The sequence below is a fragment of the Hesperophylax consimilis genome, chromosome 18, assembly GCF_061612785.1.
Source record: "Hesperophylax consimilis isolate HC1 chromosome 18, BYU_Hcon_1.0, whole genome shotgun sequence".
Classification (NCBI taxonomy): domain Eukaryota; kingdom Metazoa; phylum Arthropoda; class Insecta; order Trichoptera; family Limnephilidae; genus Hesperophylax; species Hesperophylax consimilis.
In genome coordinates, this window is record NC_142853.1 from 14,955,808 (window position 1) to 14,975,803 (window position 19,996).

At 33.0% G+C, this 19,996-nt stretch overlaps 1 long non-coding RNA gene and 1 other non-coding gene across 4 annotated transcripts; one reads left to right on the forward strand and one right to left on the reverse strand.

Annotated features, from left to right (window-relative positions):
• Positions 1–1,656: 1,656 nt before the first annotated feature.
• TRNAV-AAC (transfer RNA valine (anticodon AAC)) lies at positions 1,657–1,729 on the forward strand. Its single transcript has one exon. It is a non-coding gene; the product is annotated as a tRNA-Val (tRNA).
• Positions 1,730–11,501: 9,772 nt separating this feature from the next.
• On the reverse strand, positions 11,502–14,240 carry LOC149415418 (uncharacterized). 3 transcript variants are annotated; one of them, XR_016303787.1, is made up of 5 exons: positions 14,183–14,240; positions 13,853–13,958; positions 13,555–13,707; positions 11,795–11,867; positions 11,502–11,655 (listed from the first exon to the last, which is right to left on the reverse strand). It is a non-coding gene; the product is annotated as an uncharacterized LOC149415418 (long non-coding RNA). The 3 variants fall into 3 exon arrangements; XR_016303786.1 differs by having other exon boundaries at positions 11,795–11,948; XR_016303785.1 differs by lacking the exon at positions 14,183–14,240 and adding an exon at positions 14,085–14,129 and having other exon boundaries at positions 11,795–11,948; positions 13,652–13,707.
• Positions 14,241–19,996: the final 5,756 nt, after the last annotated feature.

Below are 19,996 nucleotides of genomic sequence, written 5' to 3' on the forward strand. Positions count from 1 at the left end.
TATGGACGCACCGCCTATGTAAAGGAATACCTGTCAGCACTGCCACCGGCGAGAACCGGTAGGTTAGTACCTAGTTAGTAGTAGGAATATAATACATCAACGGTAGCAGGTCTTGTCATGTGAATACCGCGCAAGAGTCCCAACCGATCCCAACCGTCTGGAGCCAGAAGGACTACGGCCGGTATCCCCAATTGGGGTATGTTGTGAGGTAGTTGGAGGGGAAGGAGATGGGAAGAGGAAGACGGGGTATCTATTTGGACACCAAACACGGCTAAAGTCATTTCAAGGAACGTTTCGTATCTGAATTGTTGTCTTTCATCAGAGCGCTACCGAGAGTAGCTTCCACTTCGGGGTATGTTGTAGTTACGATTCTGAATATTAGAACTTCTTCCTCTACTTTATAACCTACCTACTACTAACTTCAGTAGTTGACAAAGAAACAGTATTTCAGTATACTTGGTTACCTACCTATACCTACCACTAACTTCAGTAGTTGACGAAGAGACAGTATTTCAGTAAACTTGGTTACCTACCTACTACTAACTGAAGTAATTGAAAGTATTTCAGTATACTCGGGAATGTTATGTTATGTCAATATACAATATACCTGCCCACAGTGCCCACATTATAGGTTTACTGAATAAAGTAGGTACCTGTCCTGTCTATACAATAATGTTGAAATAGGCCACTTGCATCATATTTTTTAATTTTTTTCCGGTTAAGGAAAATATTCTAAGACATTCTGTATTATTATTATTTTTTTAATCGTATTTTTGAAACCCTGGGGATTTTTTGAAAATTTCAATCCGAAAAATCAGACCTTTTTTTATAAACCGGAAAGACGGGACATAATTTTATAGGTGAGAAAAAAACAATGATTACATAGCCGAAAATCATTTTAAAAAAAAGAACGTTTTCCACACGAATGACACAGCAGAATAACGAGGCATACCAAAAATATTAATCTCATAAATATTTTTTTCCTTGATCCATCTTATTGATTATAAATCATTATAATGTACAACGTCTATATTAATAAATCCAATGTAATATACTTGTAATTGTAAATTATAATAATAATAAGAATATTATAAAATTTGATTTTGATAAAATCAGCACCGTAACCATTATATCTCGAAAACACGTACCGACATCTAAATTGTAAGGGGTTCTTTTCACATCTGTCAAAATTTCAAACCAAATGAAAAGTTCGCAGAGAACAAACAATAAATCTAGTGAACGAATTCAAAAATTCGCCTGAAATCAAAGTGATGCCATATAAAAAAATTAAATCAGTGTGGAATTTTACAAAATTAATAGGAACATTTTCAGTAGACGGGACATTTTCATGTAGTGACGACACGAGCCCAAATAATGGATTTATTTATTTAAAAATAAAATAAATGTACATTTCTACAAAATTTTACTAACATTTTCGTAATCTTAGTAAAAAGATCTATCCACACGATTTTTTCCAAGTCGTTATGAAATCCATGCAAGTGGCCTATTGGTACTATTTTTTCGGTGAATCGGAAAGAACAACAAATTATGAACGCTGTTTGCCAAAACTTTGAGGAATAATTTCAAGTTGTGTATTTTTACAATATAAATTGTAAAATTGCTTCTTATACATAAATTTATCCATTATCCCGCATGGTTTCCGTGGTGTAGTGGTTATCACATCCGCCTAACACGCGGAAGGCCCCCGGTTCGATCCCGGGCGGAAACATAGCTTTTTGGTTTTTTTTACCTATATTTTCTTATAAATGTTCTCATCTCTTAACTTTTTTTTATTCTTATCTAAAAAACCAATCTGAAAAATATTTTTTGTTGTATTTATTATTATTATTATTTATTAGGTACAATACTTTTTACAATTCAGGTTTTCCAGTAATGTAGGCCTCACTGGGTGGCTTGCCCGTGCTGAGGCCTTCATTTTATAATATGAAATATAAACTACATAATACATTTAATGAGAAAAAATATACATTTAAAATTAAAAATACATAATAATATATTTAAAATTTAAAAAAATAGTACATTGAAAATAATCTTGTGTGTTTGTGAGTGATGTGTGTTTATATTGGTTTTGTGTGTTACGTGAAGGTTTTATTTGTATTTTATGCTATGAAATTTTGGTATTTTTATTGAGACAAAGTTGGCAGTGTCACGGCCACGCCACAGCCACCAAATCCGTCGATTATAAAATAAATAAATCCACTCAGAGATCTCATCTCAGGCAAGTGAGGATAAGTCAGGGGCGACATTGGTTTCAGAAATTTATTATTATTGTTTTATTAAATTGTTAGGTACATATTTATTAATAATATGTAAGAATAAAAAAAAAAAAAAAAATAAAATAAAATAAAAAAAAGTAAATCAGTGTCTATAAATTGTAAATACTGAAGTGTAAAATCGAAATTATTAGTTTAATGCAATTTATTTTTACTTGTTTGTAAATGCATAAACACAATCAGTTATTTTGCTTCAATAAATTATACGTGTTGAAAGGTTTCCCGTAATTGTTGAGCAACAAACTGTTGAACAGTTCTTGAAGTTGTTGGTGGGTCAGTTTCCTGTTTAGATAATTTCCAGATTGAAGAGGTTGCAGAGATATGCTGACGGGGTTATCCTGGAACTAAAAAAGATTTCAAAATACTAATAATTACTGGAACAACAATAATAATGACTTACAAATGATTTAAAAGAAAAACAAAGAAAATTATTGGAACCAGAATCTACCATTGACCCAAAGCTGCGAGACGTATAATTTTTTAAATATGTTACCATTATTGTAAATATTAATTCCTTTGTAGCAGAATTTAAGCATATGCTTGCCTGCCATTTGCAGTAGGTAAGTTTTTATTTATTTTATTAATACCTATTTAAATTTGGCCTCTTATGCTTATCTTAGGATAAAGCTCAAATTTAGTAAAAACTGTAGAGTTTATTTTTAAGGTTTTAAAATTATTTTAAGACGTGGACTATGGTGTTTTCGCTTGGGTTGATTATAAAAGAAATGGAAGAATTTTGCAATTATCACCTATATAAAATATAAACATCCTTGTTTAGATGGAGTTCCATTATATATTCTAATGATATAAATTATGCAGACAGTGCTGACCTCTATTGCCAATAAATGAAATTTATATCTCATTAAAAATATATCGAATGGTTTGAGTCCAGACTATAATCTGATATTGTTTTGCAATAATTTATCATATTTACGTCAAGTCAACCAACAAGCAGTATATCATTTCCGTTATTATAATAATAATTTTATTAAGTTCTATTTTTAGCAAACGTGTGCATATTGCTCTAATTAGATATATATTATATTTTGTAATATTATGTAGATTTAATTGATACACAATTGCTCGGTATTTTGCTCCACTCACTCAATTATGAGTAAAAAATTTAAAAAAAATTATCAACTCAACTTACCCCGTTGGCAAAATTAACCTGTCCTTGTCCAGAAAGTCCATATTTTCCAAATGGCTCAATATTGCTCACAGGGTATACTGTTGGATACTGGGGATACCAATTATCCTGATAACCTTCAGTTGGAACCAGTAGATTCCAAGGATTAATAGGCGGGTTAATCACTGGAACTGTTACTGGGGAAAGCCTGAAGTCGTAGCTAACTGGAAGAAAAGGTTTCTGGAGGATCGGCCTTCTTAGGGACGCGGCTAAAGAAATTCTTCGGGATAGCTCTAAGTCAGGGTCTGGGTATACGAGACTGAAAGAGGGAATCTGAAAATATCAACAAGAGTTAAATAAAATATTCAAAGATACATCTATAGACTATATAGTTAAAAACACTAACACATTGACTTTCGATGTAGCAGTCTCTAAAGTTTGGAAAAAACTTTAAAATTCTGGATTAAAGCACTCAACAGAATTCCAAACTAATTCACAACTACGACAACAACGAAAGAAAATCATATTATGCTAAGAAAATATGAACATGAAAAACTTACACATAATAATATGTATTTCTTTTGTGTAAACACATACACCTATGTTACTCAATTATTGTATGATAATGTATTATGTTTGTGTTATGGACGTTCAATAAAAAATAATAACAAAATTAAGATATATATTTAAAATATAAACACAAAAGGTTGGTCCTTTCCTGGATTACATATAATACACTTTTTAAATTGTTGTGCATACTTGGACGAACCATCGGCGTCTTGCATTTTTGAACATTTACATTTGTACATTTAAAGAAAACCCCTTCAGGTATTTTTTGACGATATTCAGCCTTTAATAGTATTTTTTAAAACGCACGTATTACGGTCTGAAAAAGGTCATATTTTCGATTTGATTTTAATAATTACTAAGCCTATGTTAATATAAAAAATATATAAAAAAAAATTTACTTGTTGAAAACACTATCATAATCGATTTGCTTAATAATATAATCATTATTTTAAATTAATAAAAAACTACACTCGGCCTTAAATAGCTAGTGTATTTCGAAAGGTATTATAACGTAGGTTTAGAGTACTTCAAGCTTTTTTACAAATAGCTTACTCCGCAAGGAGAGCGCTATAAAAACTACCTAGACATCAGAATTATTATTATTATCTATATTGTGGTGAATTCGATTTTGGATGTCGTTGGAATTAAAAGCATACGTTTTACATATTTTATTAAAATAATTGACACTTTACATCAACATGTCAACTTCTTTTCATATTTGTTAACTCGTTGCTTAGACGCGAAATTGAGCTTTATTGTTCTAAATCTCTCCCAATGGAGAGGAAATTTGATATATTTACCTGATTTTGTGCCTGTTGGACAACAGCCTCAATTCCACTCGACAAACTCGAAGGGCTTGATAAAAGTAGTGGTTCATCTAATTGTATGCTGGTGATGGGTTTTTCTAGAAGACCAAGTGAATTCAGATCATAAAGTAGACCACGAAGCGGTTCAGCTTCAATGGGTAAATTCAATGGAACATTTGGTAGTGCAACTGCGAGTAATTGATTTACAGGTTTCTCAGGTGCACCTATGGGTTTATCAACGGTAATTGTTTGTGGACTATTGACAGGTTCATGAGCGGATTTCTCTGATTCAGTGGGTTGCAAATTTTTTACAATTGGTTGAACGGAATCTATTGATTTCGAAGTATTGACATTTTCAACAGCGGGATTCTGTGACAAATCAAAAGGATTACTGAAACTCGGTTGTTGATTACTGAAAAACTCGGAAATTGGTTTGGAATTCACAACGGCGGACTCGTTATCAATTGGTTCTAGGATGTTAGAAGACTGAGTGAATCTATTTGCTAAAATGACAGGTTTGCTTGAAATCAACCCGAGTGGTTTAGATCCGACAGCTGGGTTTTCAGAAGCGATTGCTTGTGAGGCATTCAGTACTTCAGTATCTGGTATACTAGGTTTTATAAAGGGTTTACTAAAAATCTGTTTTGAGGAGTCAAAGAGATCTATGGGTAGTTTGATTTTAGCATCTTGTTGCTTAGTAACAATTGATTGCATATCGTGAATTAGCTCATTGAGTGGTTTGGGTTTCACAGCTGTTTTTTCACTAACATTTGACTGAGGGTTATTGATTTGCTCACTTAGCGGCTTAGGGTTTGAATCTGAGTTCGGAGTAGTAGAAGTTTGTGTGATATCGCGATGCTCAATCTTTGACGTTTGTTTGATAAATGGGTTGTCGGGGTAAACCCACATCATATCATCGTACATGGAACTAAAAGATTTGGGCTTGTCGGATATCCTCTGCTCAGAGTTGGCAAACTCAACTAACGGTTTTGGCTTCACGGTATAGGTCTGATAAGTGCTTGAAGAATCTTTTTTAGCCGTGTTAAAATTGGAAGAAAATTGCTGATATTTAAATGGTCCTGTATCAATTTTCGTAGATGAGAATTCACCATCTTGTTGAGATTGTTGGATATCTTGATCGAACATTGCATTGGCAATAAACGAAAACAGAAGTAAAATCTGTAAGGAAAAGAACGCATTAATATTTCAATGCATGTATTGCTTAGGTAATTAAAATGTTATATGTATATTTTATACTCACGAAAAAATTATTCATTTTGTATAGCTGTTACAAAAATAACTGTCCAGAGATCGGATGAGCGCAGTGGGCACAAGGTTACTGAAGATGGTTTGAAGAAATATTTTAAATAAAACGAATTATGAAGGTACCTTTTAGTAATTATACAAAATAATCACTGCTCACATTAGAATAATCACTAGGCGTAATTAAGATAAAGTGTACAAAATATCGGGTTATTCCTCGATACTTCTCCATACATCATTAAAGAAAAGATAAGTAACAGGTTACCTATCATCTGTCGAAGAAGTCCAAAGATTGAAAAAATGTTTTGTGCAAATTGGCTGTGAATCAGGTTGCAGGTTCGATTTCAATCTCAGAGCAAAATTAATTTTGATACAGGTTTTCTCCGGCCGTTCTCCTGCTGTTTCTCTCGCCTGAGGATGCGGTGACACTCCTTCATCCTGGAGGTTTTGTAAAGGGAACCTACCTATGTGTTATATTATCAAGATGGCGGAATACTTTTGACACCGGCAAGACAATCGTGTAAAAATTTAGTCAAGATAGAGTTGCAAAATATATTTTGCCACTAGAATATACCTACGTTTGCTCTCTAAACCATTTTAACCAGTTGCGGAAAACGAGCATTACATGTGGACATGTTTACTTATGCGATTGATTACATGACATGTGTAGCGCGTACGCCGTTTTGATTTTATTTCGATATTTTGTATTATATCCAGAAAACGCCACACTATTTTCCATTGATGTGAATGTAGAACAAATTAAGGACATAAAACAAACCGACATCATTATTTTTGTTCTTTTTCCACAATGTTCCATACAACTCAACAGCATTGGCCAAAAGGGATTTGTAATAAACCAATTCAAAAACAACGGAGATAGGGGAACAAAGTCGCTAGGAGCGTGGAGGGGGCGCGGCCTGACCTTTATTCTTTCTGTAATTTGTCGATAAATTAATCTGACAGTAAATAAGCAACTCGCATTATAATATCACAGTCTGCGAATAAAATCTGCTTACGAATTACTAGTCCTTTTTACAATAAAAAGAACTGCAAACCTGAAATCGGGTGAACAAAACTTTAGCTTTATTTCCAAAACTGAATATTTCGTTACACTATTTAGAAAGACACTTTTACAAATGTGTCATAATTTACCCACCTCACTTATTTTAGCGTCGCTACTCAACCCGATTTGAAGGCGGTTTTTATGAACATTCCGACCCTGTGCGGAAAAGTTCCACAATGCAACCGTTGCCTTACTTCGAAGTAGATTATTCAAAGCAATCTCGAACCCTCCTGGTGTCAAAAGAAATGGTCACGTGGTTACATTCCCGGATTTTACGCTGGAGCAAGTCTGTAAATTTGGACGACTAGGTCGAAGCCCAGATATCAGCAATATTACACATATTGTCTATGATTTTATTAGAGGAAAGTACTTGATTTTCTATGCTGCGTGAGTGGTATATTTATGCTCCTACGTGGGAGAAAGAGAGCTTTCAAACTGTCAAATTTTTAGGCAGGCTAATTTTCTAGTTGATCTAATTCAAGGATGATATGCAATACATACATATCTCGTCGAAACTTGTTCCACTGTTGGAATACGATAAGCGGTGCGCGTAGACCGGAATCGGCAGTTTTAGTTAGAGCGTTGGGAGAGTTGGAGATCAGTTGGAGGTCAAAAAGCGGAACATTTTTCTTCTCTTCATGTCTCATCTAAATATAATACATTAATGATTACTATGTACATTGTAACAAAATTGATTTAATTTTTTTTTTTGAAAACACATTTTAAAAAGTACCTATGTAAGTACGATATTATTTAAAAAATAAAATTATTTATTATTATTTTATCAATTCCACTACATTGTATTCATCATATTTGAAAAAGTATATTTTATCCTACACTGTCTTAATGTTATACATTTGAATCAATATATTGGAAAAATTGCATTCATAAATAATTCTATTGTGGGATGCAAATTGCAGAACTCAGTTAGGTATACGGTATACCCGTCCATTAGTTCAATGGGAATTCATTTATTATTCTTATTTTTACAGTTGGCATTGAGTGGTATATCTATAGCTGGGTCCAGACATGTTCTTTTGTCCGTACCGTACCTCCGTTTCGTATCAGCGTCGCGATCAAGAACGCTAGTTTGGACGCCCGTTCGGTACGGTACGGTGGTACGGCGTCTCGATACGGATAGAGGTACGCTCCGATCCATCGCGAGTCGGTTTTTCGACCCGTTCAAAGGCGATACGGTACGGGTCTGCGCCAGTCTGGACGTGTTCGCGGCGTCTTACATCTTTCTCTGTTTTTGAACAATTCTAACTCCCACCAACGTCGCCTTTTTTGTTTTTTTTTCGTTATATTATTGTGAATAACAATGAAGGACGCGCAAGCAATCGTAAAATTCTCAAACACTTCCACAGTCGACGACATGGTGGGAGGAAATGAACACGCGATGATCGGAGCGACGTTACGGAGATACGGGCTCTTGATCGCGACGCGGATACGAAACGGAGGTACGGTACGGACAAAAGATGATGCGTCCAGAGTTTTTGGATCGCGACGCTGGTACGAAACGGAGGTACGGTACGGACAAAAGAACATGTCTGGACCCAGCTTATGACAGTTGGATAATGAACGGTCGTAGAAACATACGTCATAAGGGTCATTATGAAGCAGGTGGAAATTATTCTCAGTCCTTGAAACACGAAGAAACATGAAATACACAATATTTTAAAACTCCAGCAGGGACTTTAGGAAGAGAGCGGAGAAATTGAAAGGGCATATAGAGTTATAAATAGAGCTATATACCTACATAGTGACAATTCAATTAAAGCCTATAGAAATGTTGGAAATTCGATGCATATAAACTAAATCCAAGATCTCTTCATGCCAACATCACCATAAATCCTAAAAATATTTCTCGTAGTTTTAATTGCATCCACAATTCTGTAATATAGTCATTCTCGTGTCAGGAAAGTAAACTTGTTACAAAATACGTTTATTATCTGTTTCAAATGGGATATTCATGTACGAAAACTTAGCAGCCGACTTAGAACAATAGAGAGGGGATTTTTTTATTTCACCGTCTTTGGCGGAATCCCTTTTAAGATATGACATGACTGCATGGGGACATTTAACAAAACAAATCTTAATTTAGTTCAAAATGTACAATATTTCAGAGTCAACTTGCTCTTAAAGCTGAATACAAATTAAGATATGATGTACCTAAATCATTGTCAAACAATTCTGTAAATTTATTTTCTTGTTGTATATGTATTATAGCTTAAAGTCTGCACAAGTACTCGTATTATCTCAATTGAATGTAACAAGAAACATGTTAATACTACAAGACTAACTGCAAACGATGGACTTGTTTTTCGAAGATTTCTAAATAAATACGGTCTAAGAACCTTAGAATAAAATGTTCCTAAAGTTTACCAAAATCAATAAAAAAAAATCGGAAGAAGTGAAAAAGATTTTTTGTGTCGATCTATTTTTCTCTCTGAAATCCCTGTACTTTGTACATTTTTCTGATTGATATTCAACATAAAAATGATATTTACGAGTATAGATCCTTAATTTAAAATATAAATTAGCCCTTTAAACTGCCGATATGGCAGACTTCGTTGTAATTATTATGTAATATTAATAAATAAATAATAATAATAAATTACGTATTACAATGGCCTTCGTAAGGTGAAGAATCTATGCATTTCTTTGACAAGGAAGATTTTCATCTGACATAATTTATTATTTTGTTTGCCAATTTCATGTTTTTGTTTTGATTGGCATTTTGATATGAACCTTTATCCATGCAGTTACGTACCTAATACAATTATTTATAGTTCGTTTGTAGACATATCAATAAATATAGAAGTTCTACGAATTCAGTGTTTTATTACGATGATTTTTTTAAATTGAAGAGTACGTTTTTAAGGGTATCTACGTACATTTATTTTATTGCAGAAACAAACGAGTTATACAAGTTAGTAAAATAATTGATACCAATGACATGTCGCTGACGTATATACATATATGTGTTATATTCAGAGATGTGCTTTATTTCAAATAAATCCATTTCAAATGGAAATGCAAAATGCAAAATGGGTATTTTCCATTTTGTATTTTAAATGCTTTTCTAAATGCATTTTCCATTTTAAATGCTTTTTTGCAACATTCTTCCTACTATCTCCACTCATCTTTTTTTCATAAGCCCCAAAAATATCAGTCGGTCCTCAACCTCACTATCAGAGATAATTTACATTTGTCAAGTTGCTCCCTGGTAGGAGCCCTGGCACTTGAGTGATACCATTACAAAAAATACTGATTCAAATACTGAACATGGCCATGACGCTGTAATATTAAATGTTAGATAGCAGTTTCTATGTTTTTACGTTGGCAACATTAGTCCCGCGCAAATGTTTTGTGGTTTCATAATCTGAAGTCGTGGTGTTTTTGGATTTACTATCATGTAATATGTTTGTTCTACATTGATATCCATTATTAAATGACAAAATTGTTTAAAAATTCTATAATTATTTTAATTGTTTGACCTGAGAAACCATTTTTCATTTTCAATGCATTTTGAAAATATAGGTATTTTGCATTTTGCATTTGAAATGCTTTTCTAAAAACCATTTTGCATTTTCAATTGGAAAAGTTTTGACCCATTTCCATTTTGCATTTCAAATGGTTTTGTGTACCCATTTTGCACATCTCTGGTTATATTATACATTTTACGGTTAAGGTTAAGTTGGTTAGTGTTCTGGGGAAGGAGAGAGGTGTGTGAGAGTGTTTGCGTGTGTGTGTTATGTGTGCGAATTCAGTGTGCTAAAAAAGTTTTTCTTAAATAGAGGGAGAGAATCAAAAAATATATCGGTATTTGTGCTTGTTTGAATTGAGTTGAATGTTTGAAGGATGCGAGAAATGGGGGAATTGGCTGTAGCGTTTGTATTATTACTAGTTGTGTAAAAAAGGTTGGTGTGGAGAGTTCTTTTAGATGGGGTGTTAAAATTTATTTGAGATAGATTTTCTGGGCAGTCTTTTTCGTTGAGTATTATTTTTAAATGTCATGTCAGCTACCGTTCGCCTGAATTTAAGATTTTTAAATTTTAATTTCCTGAATATTGAATTAAATAAAAAGAAAGAAAGAAATTGGAACGGAGAGTGTGCGGACAGACCAGAGGCAGATATGAGGATGACGTTGAGTTTTTCTTCTATTATTAGAAGTGCGGTTCAGTTTTTTTTATGTATTACCATCGCACGGTGATACCTTGTTGAATATACAAAAGGCAATCAGACCTAGTTTTCTTTAGATTATTTAAGGAGAGTAAGAAGTTTTTAAATAAAAAAAAACAACGCCTTTAAAGCAGATAAAATAATTCGATTTTATTTTTTAAAAGTAAATTAAATATTGATTTTGAAGGGTCATTGATTTTACTTTTATCCATGAGCTGTCATCGATTTGTTGACAGAATATTATTTTCCTTTCGTTTTCTTCATTAAATCACGTCATTGGTTCGATAAATTGCCATTTCAAGTCCAGTAGGTAACTATTTACCACAACAATAGAGAATGCATGTAAAGCTGAAAAAAAGTGACAGTCAATAAATTTTTTTTTTTACCGACATTGTTTATATGGACTTTTCTAGTGTATATTTTATTCTTAATCAAAAATCAAGCATTTCCACTGCGCAAGTGAACAAAACATTAAATTTATACCAACCTAGATAAGTAGCTGAAGCGCAAAATGTGATCAATCCTGCTATAATTCTTTGGCTCATGATTAACATAACAACCTGAGAAAGTACAAGAAAAACATAAAAAGGATATCCGACTAGTCCAAACCAAACATAGACGTCAAGAACTCGAGTATTTTCCTGTAAAAGAAAAAAATAACCATTTATCTTTTTAACGGGCTTTTACATACGAACAGTAAAAAATATATATTTATTAAACATAACTAAACAGCCTCAGTAACAATCTTGTGTATTTGTTAAGTGATACATTAAAGATGTCTACTGTATCGGTATAATTATTTCGCTCCATTAGAATTCTGGGCAGTGAGGATACATATGGTAGTTAGTTCTTGAATTTCTCACTGAAATAAATACCGACTTCTAGTATTATGTGGTGGAATAATATAATATTTCAATGAAATCCGTAAGCTTATTAATACAAGCAATACTGACCTATCGAATGCATTGTTTAGAACTTTTTTTATATAAATTTTGAAAGATTACAATTTTGGTGATTTTCTCAACTACCATACTAGGCTCATGCCCGTATTATGGTAGTCGTACATGAGTTATGTAAGAATAACAAAATAATATTTTGTAGAACAAATAATAAAACATAAGGGAAAAGGAAATTGTTATGATAAAAATTAGAATTTAAAAAAATGTATATTATTATAGAAACCATAAAAAAAGAAAATAAAGATAAAAGTTATTGATAAAAAGATATTTTAAAGAAAATAAAAATATTAAAAGTAAGATTAAAATACTTGCAAAATTATACCAAATTAGTTGATATCGTTATTATTATATAGAAATAGAAGTACCAAGTCAGTGGAAATCAATTTGTCCGAGAATTTAAGCATATTCATATAACAGAGTGTTGAAGTTCAACAAAATTTTTGTAATACCCTTTTTAAAACGTAAGAATTTATTTTGTGTACTTTCAATAGCTTGTACATGAATGTTGTAATGTGGGTTCCAGTTTACCTTACTATAGGGAATGCATATGTTCTGCAGCAATCGGTTTAATTGTGTCGATTGCTTACCGACCCGTGGGAGGACGGGCTACATTGAGTGAAGTTGGTACTTCAGTGGTGTTATAAAATAGATAGTTTTCTGGAATTGCCTATAGTGATTTTGTTTTTGATATATATTTTAGTAACTAAATGATATTATGCTTGTAGGAAATATATATATTCCTCCATAATATTATATGTTATGGCTTTATGACAGACAAATGTAATCTAAAATAATATATTTCTTTAAATATTTCCGTTTTTTTTTTAATTTATCATTTGTCCGGAATGAGTAATATCGTAACTATCCAATCGTAATAGTACTCATTCTGTACAAATTTTCGAATTCATCACTATAAATTATCAAGGCAAATGCAGGAACATGAACACGTGTTCCGATAGATTAGGAATTTACTAAAACTCTATCAGGAAAGGTCCTGCAATCCCGTTTTTAACCGGGCTACAAAAAATCAGAGATTTTCATAACTCAGCAATACTGATTTTTCTCCTTGTGGTTTTGACAAGGGGCGTCAAAATTTGACTCGCGCCTTCTGGCTCGGGGCCGGCCCTGCAGACAGGCCAATGAAATTGTTTATGTGCTCAAGGTACATTTCAGCAAAAATAACAGAAAAATAACTTATATTGGATCCACGGACACATTCACAAAACACTTCTTTGATTTACGAGTATCTCTAAAACGCTATAATACTAACACTACAAAAAAATCTTACCAGTCTTATTCCAATAGCCAACACCATGCTAAAACCTATATGAACAATTGCAAACATCGTATAAATTGCCAGGAATCCAATTTCATCTGACGTGTACCTCTTGTGAAATGTTATAGATGAGGTGGAAATGGTTAGCACAATTGCAGCTGATATCTGGAATACAAAAATAACAAAGGCCTTATAAATATAAAAAATACTGAATGCATAGAGAAATAAATTATTGTGGGTTCATTGAACCGGAGCGCGGAGTTACAGACAGAGCCACAACCGAATTTTGATTACATAAGTAGGTACTCACAACTTCAAAGCCACATGCAACAACCGCCCCAGTTCTCAGAGAAGATCCGCAAAAGAACTGGTCAACCAAAGGTATCCCCATCTTGTACTTTTTAAACAACATACACCTGTAAATCATAAAACAACACTCATTAGATCACTACATTTTGGTTTAAAACATGAAAACACTTAAGCATGCAAAGAAATGTATAAGATATTGTTGGTCTTAGAACTAAATAATATTATACGCGTACAATGAGTGCACAAACATGTCGTTCGCACTGCAACAAATTAATATAACCATAAGAATTAACAAAACTAATCGTAAATAGTTTCCACAAAGCCTACATACCTTCTTGTATAAAATAATCACAACTGCAGAAATGAAATGTGCGACTAATTAGGTTAACTTTAATTAAATCATTGCATTTAGCACTTTTATCTGGAGTTCTATTATCATTAACAGGAAGTCATGTTGTTTTATCAGGGTTTCTAAACCGATATACATTTAATATTATAAATATGTAATAAATTAACCAATTAAATGTGCATGTCATGTAGTAACGGAATAAGACAAATTTGTTTTATCCAAACGATACGAACTCCTTAATTTATCGATACGACCTTCGTTCTAAACCGGTGGACAATGGTAAGAATAATACATCGGAATCGGATTGAAGGCGATATCAGTGCCATAGTATGCAATAGGTAATACTGCCAAATACATATGAAAACATAATGACTAATATAGATTTTATTACAACTATATGGATTTTCCCATTTTCATTGCTATGCTTCACAGCTGAATTTCCAATTATTTGATTATTATCAGCGGGCATACTTACCTCAGATTTATAGATTCTTTTATAATTTTTTTAGAGAATACCTTAATTGAATGGTTTTCCATTTGCCCAATTACAGTCGTCATGCAGGTGTGTATTGCTATTATTATTATATGCTTACAGAAATAAACTTTTGGAAACGGTAGGTACCCAGTACCTAATGGTACGGATGGAGGGAAGGTTGATCGATTGCTAAATAGTATTTCCTTTTGGGATTCGGTTTTCATAATTTAGTGGCCGAGCCACATTTTGAAGGAAACGAACATGTTTCTCCGAAAGATTGTATTAGTATATCCATTCAAATATGTAAAATAGGTGCAATTATGTAATTCATATTATCCGATTTACGATGTCTCGTAATAATTTTTTTTATAAGAAACGATTAACCTGGAATGTATTGGTTTCATTTAATCGATTAAATATGAAATTCCCTTCAAATAGTATGTCCGGCATATACCGGGTTCAAAATTTTCAATTTTAGTAGATAAACTAAAAAAATCAAAATTGATTATAGAACAAATGGATTTATAATTTAAAAACTTTAACAACTTTGTTGAAAATAGGTTCACACTGCTGAAGTGTCGAGTTGATCAACTAAAATTGAAACGTCTGAACCCGCTATTACCAAATACAAAAATCTATCCCATTAATTCGATCTCCTTAATACCTACATACGACTGACATAAACTCATATTTCAAACCTCAACTATTTAATTGAGCAAAATCAATCCACCGACCGGATTAAATCTCCGCATATTAGCTCCAACTCCAATACGTTGAATCTTGATGACATTCCATTAGGGATATTAGTGCGGGGAACCTTTCCGAACTGTTCTGGAATGTTATTTGGAAATTTAGACGATAATCATAATAATCATGAAATTTGAACGAAAATGAAGAGACAGATACCTACACACAGAAGTGTGTTGTGGCGTTGTGTATGTGCTCGAAATAAGATCAATTTTATCTTACTTTAGGTGAAATTCGTAAAACAAATTCCTTTTTGAACAGATGATAAATTTCCTTGGCTTATCTGGTCGACATGCTTATGTAAAATAGCGGCTAAAGTAGACAGTAGGTATTCTTTCAAATCGATATGCAGATACATGCAGTGTTTCGAAGACTGAAGGAGTAATCGTACATAGGGTCATACAGGGCCGGCCCTGGACTAACGCGGCCGCTTGTCAAAACACTAGAAGCCTAGGTAGGTGACCACTGTAATCAATAATTTTCGGATGATTTGTATTTTTATGTAGCGCCGTTTTTCGTGAAAATTAATTTCAAGGACAACGTATTGTTTAGGTGTTAAGTATTTATTATCAGCGTCTTGCCGCCTTTAACGAGTTATAACGGAGCGGACTGCTCCAGTTGCGCCCACGGAAGGCCGGCCCTGGGGTCATAGGTAAGAAAATTGTATTTTACATTACATTACAGTTTTTCAAAATATTATGGTAGGTACAGGCAACTCATTTTAAAGACGACCAGTTTGAATGTATGTGTGTACAACGATAGTACCTATCCAAAAAGGTTTTATAACTAATTTCTAACACCCGCCCGCAATCCCCTCTTACCCCGCAAATGCTCAAAATGTGCCAATGCGTAGTGACGTTCACCAATTTCGTTTAAATTTAGACATGCGATTCAATTCGACATTATTATTTTTTTATTTATTCTTCAACTTCCTATTGAAAACAAATATTTTTTAAATATTCGAGATAATTACTTTATTTTTTTCTGTGATAAAAAAATACTCTCTCTTTAAAAAAGCTTCAGAACATCTGTTTATATTTTGTAATGATTATGCGTCAGTAGGCAATGATAACTGACCACAATGGAGAACGCAAGGATATAAATATTTATATAGTTGTAGTTAGGTACCTAGATAATCTTTGGTCTCCAGTGACAAAATATTTTTAAAAACATTTTACAAAAACAAAAACATTAGGGCATGGCCACATTGTTGAATGTGCCTTTAGTACCTATGGTAGGTGCTCTCCATTGACGTCACTGATTTGTACGTCTATGGTGCCCACCTTTAATATTTTTCTCTAAAGCTCCTACCCACTTTTCGATAATTTATTAAAGGGAGCGTAAGGAGATTATTATTTAGGTTGACATTTTATACCATAAAAGCGTCGATTGAAAATCGTAAATTGTGTTTTCTTGAAAGAAATCGAAAAAAAATGTCTACCTATGATGCGCTTTTTACCCTGAGAGTCTAAAAGATCCAAATGTATTTGACATTTTCTACGATCCCTAGGTACTACAAACGTTTTTTTTTAAATTATGTCAACATAAAAAAATAACCTATCGCCAATCGTAGCTATTTTTGTTTTCGTTTATGTTTTCATTACGTAAATCTCATCGGTTTTATTTTTATAAATAACAAGGTTTTTTTTTTTACTTTTGAAACTTTTTAAATATTCGGTACTAATTACGGGAGGGATGGTCTTTATGACTTCATCAAATACCCTATAATATTAATAATACGTCCAACTCCAGTGAAATGGTGGCAAATTCAACAACTCTCCCCGCTAGGAGCTGATGTAGCGTGTTGACTTTTACATTCCTTTCAATGGCGGCAAATTGAATTTATTTAGTATTTGGTGGCGGTCTTTGCGTTTTCTAATTTGTATTTTGATAAAAACATATTTAAACGTTTAAAAAATTAGGTTTCGTAGTTCAGTTTACGAACAAACAGTAAAAACACTCCCAAGTCGTTTTACAAGATGCCAAAAAACTTAGATAGGTTGGTAAAAATGATTACGTTAAATCCCATCAAATAAAATGTTATTGACACTGTAAAACGTGGATTAAACCATGAAAATATAATTGTAAAAAAATTATGTAAATTAAGCAAAGCTTCCAGGTAGCATTCTGTGTTCAAGTTGATGTTATAATCATCGTCAACGTTGATGTTGAAACTACATTTTTATATTTATTTTTATGTGAATGTAAGATAAGATAAAAAGTTTCAACTTCAAAATTGGATGTTAACTAAAATTAATTAAGTTTTTAATTAACATCCTGATGAAGCTTGACTGAAGCGAAACCGGTAGATGTGAAAATTAATTTTAAAAAAACCCGTGTTATTAAACAAAGTATTTTATTAAAATATTTTAATATGAATAACAAAACACACGGCTCACCAAACCGTGAGCTACGGCCCGAAATGTCTACCCCTACGCCGCGGAAGCTGAAACCCAGCCCGCAAATAAATCCTACAGTACAGCTTTACCAACTAAATCCTGCATGATGCACTACCGCCAAACCCACAGACATAATATAGTGATGCAGTTAGTAAAGTAAGAAAACGACGCTCTCGCTTTATTTCTAAAGGGATAGGATGTTGCGATAACAACTTATTTGATATCCTAAACAAACTACACTTGCATGTCTTCATGTTCCACCCGACGACCACAGAAGATCAAATACCTTCATTTCTGTAAAAGAAGAAGCCAGACTTGGATTGTACCATCGAAAAACTAATTAAAATAAATTCGTTTAAAATAGGGATTCCTGAAAACATTTTCAATTTTTTTCTGGATCCCACGATTTGGCCTTAAAACGTGGCCTTCAACGAGTGGTCATTCGGAGACCAAGACCCCAAATCAAAACGGTTGACACCAACACGTTCGAAAAACGAAAATATTAGTGGATTCTATCAAAACGTTCGTAGCCTAAATAATAAAATATTCGATTTTATGATTAACGTAATGTCCCATAAACCACTTCTGGTTGCTCTTACATGGTTAACCTCGTGCACCTATTCGTCGGAGCTATTCGGAAACCTACCCATACCATATCTACAGGAAGGACAGAGGCAGTCGCGGAAGAGGGACTCTCGTGGCTCTCCGAGCTTATGCTACTCGAAAAGGCTGGTATACATGGAAACCGAAGGTACCTGTGAGTGAAATTGTCCAAAACCAAAATCAGAACAATTATTTTGCGACAAAACCATAAGTGAAAGTAGAAAATTACAAACAACAAAATAACTTAACATAATTGAACACTGTTTATAACATAAATACACACATAGACTTCGTATTATGTAACATAAAATGAAATAATGCTGTTATCCGCCCGCGCCGCCACGATTCTCCACTAATCAGGGAAGACATTAATCACCCTTCACTTTCATTCCCATTCGATTATATAACCAAACCACTTACAAAAACAGACTTATTGCCTCCGGAGATAAACGTGGGTTGGATTTTCCACGAAAGCTCAGATCAAATACTTAGAAATGCCTTAGAACAATATGACTGCCTCGATGTAAACCTAGCTGTCGAAATGTTTTATATACAGCTCACTAATATTTTATAGAAAAGATCAACACGTACCTATACTCAAAGACGATAAACAATATCTAAAATGGTTTACTGGATAGATCATTCACCCCATACGAGAGAAAAATAAGATGCACTGTCTTTGGAAAAAAAACTAAATCTGAACATGCCTTATGTAACTTTAAAAAATTACGGAAAATAATCAAGCGGTTGATTGGTCAGGCCTACACTAACCTTTATTTTTTTATTCGCCTGACAAGAAAATTATATTTCATAATATTATTCTAGACTTTATTTTCGTCAGGTGCCAATATATTAATTTGAAATTTTGGTCCGTAAAAGCGGAAAATTTTCTGATTTTCAAAGCCTTATATTTATTTACAAAAAAGTAATTACCTTTTTATTGTGTAGATCACTTAATTGTTCGCTTTATGGAAAATACAAAAACCCAAGAATATTTTCGGATTTCTTTAATATGCACTTTTTCATAACATTAGAGAGCACACGGTTGCTTGTCTGCCTGTTCTACCTTAATATTTTTCTTAATTAATGAACATAATTTTCTTAATTGAGGAACAGAAATTGTACATTTTACATTCATAGAAATATTAAACAATTTTTTTGTACTGTGTCAACACAGAAGAATAACAGTCATCGAAGTAAAAGCTATTTACATATACACGGTGTCCGGAAACTCGTAGTACAAGCGGGAAACTGGAGAATCTACACCACATGGGGAACCCAAAAAAACATAAAGTTTTTTGATTTGAGCATTTTCAAAAAAAAAAAAAACCAAAAAAAAATATTTTTCGGCTATTTTAGGGTTAAAGTTTTTTCTGGTGTTTAGGGTTGAATAACAGATGTTTTAACCCTGCAGAGCAGAAATATTTTATGATTACACCGGGTTAAATGAAGGGTGATTTCAAAATAGTGCTTCAAATCCGAGTTTCTTCATTTGTTTTACTTTCAAATAGTTTTAATTAGTTGGGTACTTTGATCTTCAGTAATAATTTATAAGAATTTGATTAAAAAAAA